This window comes from Oculina patagonica, chromosome 3 (genome assembly GCF_052425735.1).
Source record: "Oculina patagonica isolate OP01 chromosome 3, crgOcupat, whole genome shotgun sequence".
In the NCBI taxonomy this organism is placed as follows: domain Eukaryota; kingdom Metazoa; phylum Cnidaria; class Anthozoa; order Scleractinia; family Oculinidae; genus Oculina; species Oculina patagonica.
Genome location: NC_135760.1, coordinates 2,760,360 through 2,772,941, shown reverse-complemented (window position 1 = coordinate 2,772,941; position 12,582 = coordinate 2,760,360). Strand labels below are relative to the sequence as shown.

Here is a 12,582-nt window from a genome sequence, read left to right as displayed (position 1 = left end):
ATCAAATTCGCGTTAATTAACTGCATGTAAGCACACACTACACGAGAATTCGCGTTAATTAATTGCATGCTAACATAAATTTTCGAAAATTCGCGTTAATTCTATTACGCGTACATTTTGTTCGCGTTGTTAAAATGCTTCGTTTTATTTCTATTTAACAATTAGACTACGAGCCCGAGTTTTCTATGAGCAAATAGTCAACGAGGCGCAGCCGAGTTGACTATCGCTCATAGAAAACGAGGGCGAGTAGTCTAACTGTTTTAGTAGAAACTCTAAAGGATTGCAGTCCAAAACCTACAATATTGTGCACTTTGAAGACAAAAATTAAGAAAATTTACCGCTTAAAAGCTACTCGCGCGCACGACTGTTTTCTATCGGCGATTAGTATAAATCTAATAGCGTTCTATCACGAATGCTGTTCTCTGATTGGCTACGCTGCTCACTATCTATTCTGTTGTAGAAGGTGAGTAGCGAAACAGTGTGCAGTTGTCAACAGAATGTTCGCCGCTTTTTCGCTTTTAAATTGACCGTAAAGATGGACTTGGATTATTTACTATTCCAGGCGATGTTGGAGAAGATAAAGACTGTAGGCGTTTCACCGAGACATTGTGTGGAAATAAAGTTTAAAATGCCTTTGCAAACTAACACAGTTTCATCGTCCCATCAAGGAGCAGTAAAAGAAAGGCTAAACACGACCTGCAAGTTTTTTTATGCATCAATAAGACTTTAATAAAACAACAAAATTGAATGCGAATTCAAGGTTGCGGGCGAATCGTTCAACTTTTCATAACTTTCTTATCGTTCAAGTTTCCTACATATAAAACAACTTGACTTCCAAAGGGCCTTTGTGAGTCAATCTATCTTTAAAATGTCATTTCACAATGAAAATCCGGCTTTTAGTTCAATTTCGAGCAAACGACGGTTTAAATAAATCGTGAATGAAATGCAAAGGCGCACACAGAAGCTTAACAGTGCAATGTGGTTTCTTCCTTGCTAACAACTCGCTTAACTTTTTTTGATCTTTTACGTTTTCGAATTTTAAAAAAACTTGACTTCCAAGGGCCCTTGTACGCCAGTACATCTTTCAATCGTCATTTTACAATAAAAAACTTGGCTTTTCCTTCAGTTTCGGGCATATAACGGTTTCAATAAATCGTGAATGAAATGCAAACGCGCACACAGAAGCCAATGCAATGTGGTGAAGTTGTCAATTATCCGTGTGTTGTGTGGCTTATTTACATCATTATTCAACAAAAACGAGAACCTGTCTTGTTGTTGAGTTTTGAACGTCAAGTAGATTTATACTAAAACAATTAGATTATTCGCTCTCGATTTCTATGTGTGATAGTTGATTCGGGCTTCGCCCTCATCAACTATCACACGATAGAAATCTCGAGCTTATAATCTAATTGTTAAATAGAAAACAGTGGGAGAACCAATCAGATTCGCGGATTTCCAATAGAACACAGCTGAGTTTCTACTAAAATAAAGTAGTTATTTCAGAAACTGTCCCGTGCCTCCTTACATTTTTTAGAAGAACATCAACATTTAAAATTTTAATCGATCAATATTAATCTTTTATTATAATTGATTAATTCCCAGGCCCTTGCTCGAGGTTTTGCAAAACGGGCGAAACTTGAGATGGACTATCAGTCACGCGCGAGTTGCGTTCTTTACACGTTGTTCGGTCTCGTTGTTTACTTGTCTGTTCTGAATTTCACCTAAGAAACCATGTCTATCGTCAAAGAAAACTGGCAAACAACAAGACCCACCATCAGAGAAAGAAGCAAGTTTATGTTCAACAACGATCTCTTCAGCGATGTGAAGTTTGTTGTTCGCAAGACTGATGGCGAAAGTGAAAGTAAACAAGTTGTTCCAGCTCACAAGTTCGTGCTGTCGATAAGCAGTCCTGTGTTTGAAGCCATGTTTTACGGTGAGCTGGCGGAGACTGGAGACTGTATTGAACTGCCTGACTGTGAGTACGAGAGCCTGTTGGAGTTGTTTCGCTACGTGTACAGCGATGAAGTGAACCTGACCGGAAGTAATGTGATGGGAGTGTTGTATTTGGCGAAGAAATACATAGTGCCTTCACTGACTGATAAATGCACCAAATATCTGCAAGAAAACTTAGATCCATCAAATGTGTTCAGTATCCTGCCTTCTGCTCAGAAATATGATGAGAAAAACTTGGTGGATCGATGCTGGAAAGTGATCGATAAACAGGCAGAGGAAGCTGTGAAATCGGATGGATTTGCGACAATCCAGAGGTCCTTACTTGAAGGAGTAGTTGAAAGAGATACTTTGCGCATTTCCGAGGTGGAATTATTTAAAGGGGTCATGCAGTGGGCAACAAAAGAATCGGAAAAGCAGGGATTAGTTGCAGACGGTCAAGTAAAAAGAAGAATACTCGGAGAGCAGATCGTAAAAGGAATACGTTTCCCATTGATGACGCTTGAAGAATTTTCCAGTGTGGTCCTTGACAGCAAAATACTCAATCTAGATGAAGTCACCGACATTATCAAATATTTGAGCTCAGTAAAAAGTTCACAGGTGGGATTTCCGGTAACAAAGAGAACAGCTTTTACTGAACGATGTTGTAGATTTGGCTCTGTAGAGGGTAAACCAAATTGGGGTAATGGAACTAGTACGTTAATTTTCTCTGTAAACAAAAACATACTACTTCATGGGGTCTACTTGTTTGGTAGTGAGGGTAATGATTACTCTGTGATTCTTACTATAAAACGTTTACCAGACAATACCACTGTTGTGTCAAAGAAAGACACATTTTCATCCGTGCAACATAAAGCAGAGAATTATTGGGGCTTTGATGTACTGCTCGACCATCCAGTTCCTTTAATTAAATTTGACAGGTATCGTATTGAAGTTGCTATAACTGGTCGTAATTCTTTCAATGGAAGGAATGGAAAAAACACTCTTGAATGTTCAGGTGTTACATTTAAATTTGAAAACAGAGAGGGATATTGTGGAGGACAAACTGGAATAAAACAGGGACAAATACATGAGTTTATCTTTAGTCCACAGGAATGAATACTGTATTTCAACATTGCACGTTAATTTCCTGTGAAAGCAATTTTTCTGATGAAAATAGATGACTGCGTTTAGCAGAAGAACTTCCTCCATAAAATAATATTTTGGGGCCAAAATTTTCTTATAGGTATGCGTTGTAAACGAAGTTAAAATCTGGCGACTAGTGCTCTTTTTTAATTCTACTTGTTTGCTAATGCAAATGCTGTAATCTGATTGGCTGAGCTATCATACATTGTCAGCCATTAATGTGCATTATAGCTGAAGGTCAAAATGACGAACTGATTTTCCTGTTTCACTGGAATTTCAGAGAAAGTTTGAAATATTATTGGATAATTCAATTCCTGAGAACACTGACTGTTATATGAGTTTAAAAACATTGACTTGTACATTGAATTGTACATTTTTTGTACATATATATATTATTATGTTTCTTGTGCAAACGTAAATTTTAAAATTTTTAATATTAGGATTAGTTGCTTTCATATTTTTTTTCTATATTTATATTAGCATCTCTTTTTAAATTCTATTTTTAATGATTTTAATGTAATTGTAATGTAATTAACTTTATTGTAAATAGTCGTGCGTTTTTAAAATGAGCCCCTGGCTCGGGAGATTGGGCAACCACTCCCAACGTTACCGACTTTAAATAAAATACCTACTACCTATACCTATTGACTGTTGAATGAACTGATGAGCATGTTTTCACATTCAGTCTATGTGCAGCTTTTCACAAGCAGGAGTCTAATACTAGTTCAAATGAAGAGTAAATTGGAAGTCTTTATCTGAAGGAGAATGAGTTAGAAATCTTCTCAAACATTATTTTCTCTCGATTTCTATGAGGCAATAGATGATTCAGCCTTCGGCCTCATCAACTATTGCCTCAAAGATCTTGAGCTCATAATCTAATTGTTAATTATCAATAAATTGTTGCTGTCAGTTATTAATGGCCTTCAGTTCAGGTGGCCTATAACCTATAACAGTTTTAGCATTTACTTAGTCCTTATACTTTAATAGGTCATAACTACAATTCTTTATAAGTTCCTCTTATACGTACTATGGTATGAAACAAATGCTAAATGACTGGTCGACAAGTTGTGATCATTTTCTTGACATTATTGGTTACCATAGCAATAGTACAACCTGTTAAAACACCCTTAGATTTAGCTTTCAGTGCTAATAAATAACTCAAAAATGAGGCAGGTGACCCCCATTTTTTATTATTGAATTATGATCAGCATGTAAAGATACAACTTTTGGTAAAGTTAAAAAAAATTGTCAGAGCGGTTCAGAGCCACCCTAAATTTTCAACATATTAACAAAATATAGTTTTTCTTATACATTGTATCTAATTTTCTTATTATTTTTATAGATTTTGAATTTGCTTCTAAACTGCAGTTGTGCTGAAAATAATGCAATGTGTGTACAGCAAATTCCCATAGCCTGCCTCGTATAAGAAATTCGCAATACATGGCAACACCGAATAGAGTGTCTGTTGGCAGGGTTTCTGCACTAAAGCCTGATTCTTAACAACAACCGCCGGCAATCATATCGGTAGAGTAAGCTTATTATTCTACTGGTCCTCTAGTGTAGCAGTTGCTATTGTTTTGGGGGCTAGGGGCATTGTTCCTGTTAATATTTGGTCTCTCGAAGGGTAGCGAGTAGCCTGCGTTGCAGACGAACTAAACCCTGGTACAGTGAAACCTCGATTTAACGAACAGCCAAGGGACTGGGGAAATTTGTTCGTTATATCGAGGGTTCGTTATATCGAAAATCTCGATATAACGAATTTGCGGAAAAACAACCAAAATGTTCGTTATATCGAGGTATAGTTAATAATTGTTTTTAACGCTGTGACGTTGCACTACCCAGTATTTAATGATCTGAACTGTCTGAACGCCTGTCAAAAATTACATTTGTGCTTTAACGTTTAATTTCCACGTTGGTGTGGGCATATGTCTTTGAAGTTGTTTTCCTGTTAGAATTAAAGTACTTTCATCCTTGTTGGTCTGTTTTACATTCATGTTTTGTCGCGTGTTAACTAAAATTCGTTATATCGAGGTACATTTTACGTTTGGGCTCCCGGATTTCGTTATATCGAGGTTCGTTATATCGAGGTACTGCTCCATACGTTTTACTGTAACTTTGGCCGGGCTGAAGAAAATCGTTCGTTATACCGAGGTCTTCGTTATATAGAGGTTCGTTAAATCGAGGTTCCACTGTATATCGAGGATTTTGTGACAAGTCCGGACAGTGATATGTGTATCCCCATGCCCCGCACCCCAGGGATACATATCACTGAAGGTTGAATAATTTACACGCTGGCGATTGACGAAGTTTTTAGTTTAATGAAAAATAAACTTCAGGAGTTATTGACGAGCAATTTTACCTTTCTACGAGGTAGTTCTAAATTCGTCACGACTGCAGCAACAGAAGAAAATTTTAGAAAGATGCCGTCGCGCCAGTTTATGCGCGCGATCAGTTGAAGTAATACCAGTGGAATATGGATAGAGATCCCACTAGCCGAGTGCTGTGTGGTATCGGTCTGCTATGACCTGTTTCCCAATATATAACCTTCAGCCAACACAGGAGGAGGGAAAATCCAATCAGGTCGATTATTGCAAGGTAAAGAATTTGCGTGCCGAATCAAGACTGTACTTTGAGATATTGGCAAATGGAAAGATACATGCTTATATAACAAATTTGAATTGAAAGATATTTACTCCTTATTTGCAAACATTCGTCAATTCATTTTGAGGTCTTCTTGATCCGCTAGCTTTGAATTTACAAGCAAAGCCAAAAATGAAGTTTGTCATTTACACTTGGCGAACGAAATAATTATTTCAGTTCGCAATTCCACCCTCGATTACAGAATGGATATGACACGCAAAATAAGACAATTTTTAATTCTGTATTTTGTAAACAAAAATCCTCCCTTTAAATTAAAAATACTGTGATAAGAAAATAGAATAAAACTTTCAAGGTATAAGAGGGGTGGGGGTGGGGGGTGGGGGATACACATATCACTGGCCGCCATATTGGAGGGGATACACATATCACTAGTGATCGGGATATCACTGTGACCGGCTTCAATGCAGGCTAGGTAGCGAGCCATTCATGTAAGACCTTGCGAGAGCTGCTACCTGACAGTGCCGTAGCAAGGGGAGGGGCCAGGGGGGCCCGTGCCCCCCCCCCCAGTTTTTTTTTTCCCAAAGAGGAAAAACAGACCTGTATAAAATGTTGAAAATAAAATTTTATCTCCGGAGAGGTTTGAAACAATAACATTTGTAGTTTTTTTCATTTTTTTTAAACGTACGTAGGGTGATGCACAACAATGTTAAACGGCCAAAAACTAAAACAAACCAGAAATTAAGACCAGAACGTACTATGATGACTCTAAAAGGTGAAACATTTGCTGGTTTCAAGATACAGAGACAGTCGATTTTCTATTTTGCAATTGACGTTGCAAGTGTTATACTCTCTTCAGTGGTTTGCTGAGACAGTGTAGGAAGTAAATAATTCGCGATATGCGTAAATCACAAATAGCATTTCCAATCGCTGGAAATAGCATTTCCAAGCTTCTAGATTTCAAAATTTTCTGAGGGGGCATGCCCCCAGACCCCCCTAGCGGCTCGCGCCTCCGGCGCTCGCGTACCCCTCCACTTATTTTACCCTTGCTACGGCACTGCCTGACCCAAGAATACTGCAAACATAATGAACCCGGAGGGGTGACGGAGGCCGATATAGGCGGGGGGTGTTACAGAAGTTCTCTGCCTATAGTAAGGACACTGAAGCCGGCAATTCTCAAAATACATAGCCAAAGGTCAAAAAATTTTGATCAGTCTTAATCATGTACCTTCGCTTGGGTTTCTCAGTGTTTGTAATGGCCTCTTGTACATCGCGACCCCTTTTTCCAACGTTGGAAACTAGGTTTGGGAAACGAAACAAGGGCATCAGGATAAATCACTGAAAACACGCGAAGCTGGATCGTGTTATGCGCTCTTTTAATATTTTATGAGTTTTACAACAAATAAAAATTTTCCTCAAAAATTCTGTCCGTATTAATAATAGTCCTTGATGTCAATTGAGGGTCGCATGATCGTGGGCCCAATAGCGAAACATGTCAGTTCGAATGCTTTAAAGTGAAAGAAAAGCCTGGGAGAATAGCTACTGAAGAATGAGATGTGAAAGAACAAAGTGGTCAGCAGGATTCGAAAAACGACCCGGGACAGGTCAGTACAGTATGGGGCCCAGTTCTCGGCCACTTTAGACGTAAACTAATACTTCTTTCCTCAGAATAACCAACGAAACTTGAAATTTCTACATTATTCAGCTTTTTGGTGTAAAGCTATCGACCGGTTAATAATTAATTATCCCGAACAATAATAAAGATAAAATCTCCTTTTGTGGGCCCAGTTCTCGGCCACCAAAAAGTACATGCGTAATTTCCGTATAAAAAGGCTCAATAAATTTTCACAGTCATAAAATCACTCTTAAACTTATTTATGTTATATCGATCCCAAATTATTTTATAAGGCTTTGTTTTACTTTAGAAAGGAAGGTTTTTAACGCGCCTAGTTGCAGGTTCTTGCAAAATAGCATAATTGTGTTGTGTGACCAATGCATTTAGATGGTTTACTTTGAAGTGGAAAGGTCTTGGAAGAGTTAGGTGTTGTAGAAATAATACACAAGACAGGAGTCAGCTCAAAACTTAGATATTTAATTGAACTTTATTTTTAAAACATTTCTTTCTTTTATTCTGGCTGCAGTAGATGAAATTATATTAAAAACCAAAGCGCTAAGCTGTGATAGCGAGCAGGGTGGCCGAGAACTGGCAAATACGCAAAAGTCGCACGGAAAAATTCCGAAGTAAATTAAGACAAAAAAATACAAAAATCAACGAAAAGTTAACTTAAGCAGAAAGCTGAATTATTTTACATTTCAATGCAAAAAAATAGCTCTTTTGGTTGGGGCTTTCGGATAAAATACGAATTTAACTGCATTCAAGAATTTCAAGGAGCCGTAAACAAACAAGGTTTCGGGAAAACAAATTAACCTACCTCCGCGTAAACTCGACGTGTGAGCTTTCTATAGCGAGTTGAAGGATCAAACTGAAGATACTTAGAGCACAAGAATCAGTCTATCGCTGGATGTAAAGAACTTTTTGTTTTAATTCAACTGAGGCGTGAAAAACGCGTTGAAGACAAAGTGGCCGAGAACTGGACCCGGCCGAGAACTGGGCCCCATACTGTACTTACGCCGAGAAGACCCTGGGGACAACATATTTTGCGGCGAGGCGCGAAGGGGATTCCATTACATTGGGAAGGCATCATGTTTTTCGCTGAAGAAAAGTGGCAAATTTCAAGGCCCACCATCAAAGAAAGATGCAAATTTATGTTCAACAACGATCTATTCAGCGATGTGAAGTTTGTTGTTCGTGAGACTGATGGCGAGCGTGAAAGCAAACGCAGAAAACAAGTGATTCCTGCTCACAAGTTCGTGCTGTCTATAAGCAGTCCTGTGTTTGAAGCCATGTTTTACGGTGAGCTGGCGGAGACTGGAGACTCTATTGAACTGCCTGACTGTGAGTACGAAAGTCTGTTAGAGTTGCTTCGTTTCTTGTACAGCGATGAAGTAAATTTGAGCGGAAGCAATGTGATGGCAGTGTTGTATTTGGCGAAGAAATATATGGTGCCTTCCTTGGTTGACGAATGCACAAAATATCTGCAAGACGACTTAGATCCGTCAAATGTTTTTAGCATCCTGTCATCTGCTCAGAAATACGCAGAGATAAACCTGGAGGAGAGGTGCTGGGAAGTGATCGATGAAGAGGCAGTGGAGGCGGTGAAATCAGAGGGATTTGCGACAATTGAGAGATCCTTACTTGAAGCGGTAATTGAAAGAGACACTTGCGCATTTCTGAGGTTGAATTATTTAAAGGGGTCATGCAGTGGGCAGCAAAGGAATCAGAAAAGCAGGGTTTAGTTGCAGATGGTCACCTAAAAAGAAGAATACTCGGGGAACAGATTGTGAAGGGGATTCGTTTTCCAGTAATGACGCAAGAAGAATTTGCTAGTGTGGTCCTCGATAGCAAATTACTCACTCTAGATGAAGTCACTGACATTGTCAAATATTTCAGCTCCGTAAGAAGTTCTCCAGTGCGATTTTCAGTGGTAAAGAGAGCTGCTTGTCACCCTAAACGATGCTGTAGATTTGGCTCTGTGGCCATGCCAGTCTGGACTAATGGAAGCAGTGTTATAATTTTTTCTGTTAACAGAAATATACTGTTTCATGGGATCTACTTGTTTGGTAGTGAGTACAATGATTACTCTGTGACTCTTACAATTAAACATTTGCCTGATGATACTACTGTTGCATCGACAAATGGCACATTTTTATCTGTGAAACACCAATCAGAGATTTATTGGGGCTTTGATGTTATGCTAGACCAGCCAGTTCCTTTGTTAAAAGATGACCGGTATCGTATTGAAGCTGTTACAACTGGTCCTGAATCTTTCAGTGGTATGAATGGCAAAAGCCTTGTAACATGTTCAGGTGTTTCATTTAATTTTGAAAATAGAGATGATAGGCCTGAAGGATTTACAGGAACTGGAATTTCAGTAGGACAAATGCATGAATTTATCTTTAGTCCTTCGGAGTGAACATTCCAAAAATATTTAGCTAATATAGGTTTCATTCTATAATGTTACAGAAGGGTTTCATCTGACTTATAAAGGTTGGTTGTCATCAGTGACAGAATTGGAGTTAGGGTCATTATTAGAAGCACCTAATTACGACCTAGTGAAAATCAAACTGACAAAGTCATAAGCAGAGTTCCGATTCTGCTTATGACTTCGTCTCTTACGATCTGGTGAGTACTAGATTTTTCGAGTTGCAAGCAGAAAGCAAGCACTTGGAGGGCATGAATAATGGCATTGTGATTGTTTTGTTCTTCCACATCTGACTCCAATTATCTAGTTTTCACTGGATCAGAAGCAATGGAGTCATAAGTGGAATTGAAAGAAAATGGAAATATTCTGATTTTTCGCACTCCCAACTCGATTCTCGCAAGCTTGTAAGCACTCTTGCGTTTTCAATTATAACTCTGACTCCTACTTCATCCCTAGTGAAAACCAGCCTTAACAGTGGCAATCCAGACAACCTCCCTGTGCACCCAGCCTTTTTTATGCCTGGGAGAGGCAACCTTCAAGTTAAGACCATTTAGTCGCCATGGCGACTAAAATTTTGAAGCTGGCGACTAAATTGCAACCGAAGTCACCAGCCTGGCGACTAAAATTGAGAAGAACGATTGAAAGCACGAGCTTAACTTAACAACTACAATAATTTTCACCGGCGACCAAACTTGAGCAGTTGGTGGCCAAAAATTTAATGACCACTAAGGAAAAAATAAACTTGGAGGGTTGAGAGGGACTAACATACAAAAGTGATGGAGTGATCATCATAGCCTTTATGGGTTAAAATTTGTGGGTTTGGTATCATGTAGGCTGTTGAAGTGAAATAACACTTTTAGAGACTTCCCGGTATCTTTTGGGGTATTAAGCCAGGAAAAATATATTGTGTAACAAAAGCTAGCTAGTTTAATACCCGATTCCTTCTATGGCACACGCCTGCAAGGAATTATGGTAGTTGTATTCATCATTGCCACGACTCGTGCATGGTTTGATGAATACAACTACCATGACTTCCTGCAGGGGCGTGCCATTGAGGGAATTGAGCATTCATAAATTGAAGAATTGGTATCTTATAGAGGTGAAAAAAAATAAGCCTAGATACAAAAAGCAAGGGACTGGTTCCTTTCTGGATTCCTTTGAAAATCTCTGATGAACACCCCCAGCACTTTTATATGTGACTTCCCCCACACATCTCGGGAAAATAAGACCTGAAGTGGTGAAAGTGTCCAGCTTTTTACTCTGGGTCCCCACTTGCCACCTGCCTGCTTGTTATTACATGCACAAGTCTGGCAGCCACTGCCTGATGATAGGAATAATGGCGTAAGACAGGAAATATCTTTTTAGCACAATGTTGAAAAATGCTAAGATTGTGCGATGTTACTCGATTTTGAGAAACATGTTAACTGTTTTGTAATGATGCAGGCAGAAATGTCTCGTGACTACCATTAATATTTTCTTGCGATTAAATTAGCAAGTATAGATCAGGTTAATTTAAGAATTGCCAAGGCTATAAACAGCTGCTTACATGCATATTGACCATCTTTTGACATGTTATGTAAATAGCTCAACTGACTTTAAAAATTAGTTTCATAATAAGTACTTATCTCATTATTAGCAAAAGGTATGCCAAATGGCCAAATGACTTAAAAATCATGTTTATGATTGAAAAAGAGTGTTGACCATGTATGTGGCTCCTAGTTTACATCTCAAATGGTTTTGGATAACTTGATATGTGCTCGTCCATGACCTCGGTAGAATTAGGCTACTTTCCCCACCTTAGTATGATGAGCTATAAATTCATTGCTATTATGTATCAGTATACCCCCAGATGCGCTTCCTTTGGTTATGAGGCAGGATGTACCTTTAAATCAGGTTCCTATAGAACATGTTATATTATGTGTTTAATACCACTGTAATTGGATACTTCTTGAATAACTTTGTAAACTATAATGATGTGTTTGTGTTTGTGTTTATTTGGTTTATTAAAAGGTGGTAAAATATCACACAAAGATTGTACACGACACAGTTTTGCTCCCATCCCAGATTAATTTACCATGACATTCTGGCGACTCGACGCCGAGATCGAACACATTCCAACTAGTGGCTTGTACGGGTCCTACCCACAAATTCTGAGCTAAAAAGAACTAACAGATTTCAGTCTCTTTACGTCTTTTGCACGCGAAACTCAGAGGTACCATTATTTGGTTTGCTAGTGTAGTAGAAGCTGATTTTGAAGACCTGGAGGTCTAGCTTGGCAGCAAGCAGATCGATGGGAGTCGCAGAATGTGCTTGCACTATTGGTGACGTCATGCGCCTGGTTGGCAAGGAGGATCCAAAAAACCTATAACGCCGTGTAAGTAACTTTCTACTTTGTATAAAACTCGATATTTTATACAAATTCAAAATTACATAAAATAGGTTACATTGAAGATGATCTGTGTTCTTTCTGCAAACGGGAATCAGAGACAATGCAGCATTTCTTTTATGAGTGCTCTTACTCAATTTCCTTTTGGAAGGATTTTGAATCATATTACTTAACTCTGACAAAACAACAAATACATCTTAATTTGGAAGATGTTGTAGTCGGTGTTCTAACACCGGAACGTCTCTTACTTAATTATATATTTATTACTTGTAGGAAAAAATTAATTATGGGGGTGCAGAAGAAATAATGAGCTTCCAAATATAAAATATAGAAATACATTTGTACTAAAACAATACATTAGATATATTAAAGAAGAAATGGACAATGTAAATACTAAGTTGTTAATTTAAATATACATTGTGTGATTGTGTGTTGAGTGAGTGAGCAAATGTGTAGGTAGGTTGATGTCAAACCGAAGTA

General features: G+C 38.4%; 2 pseudogenes; both read left to right on the top strand.

Moving 5' to 3' along the window:
* Window positions 1–1,597: 1,597 nt before the first annotated feature.
* On the top strand, window positions 1,598–3,136 carry LOC144645554 (BTB/POZ domain-containing protein 6-B pseudogene; annotated as a pseudogene).
* A 5,240-nt stretch (window positions 3,137–8,376) lies between these two features.
* Window positions 8,377–11,735, top strand: LOC144645553 (BTB/POZ domain-containing protein 6-like; annotated as a pseudogene).
* Window positions 11,736–12,582: the final 847 nt, after the last annotated feature.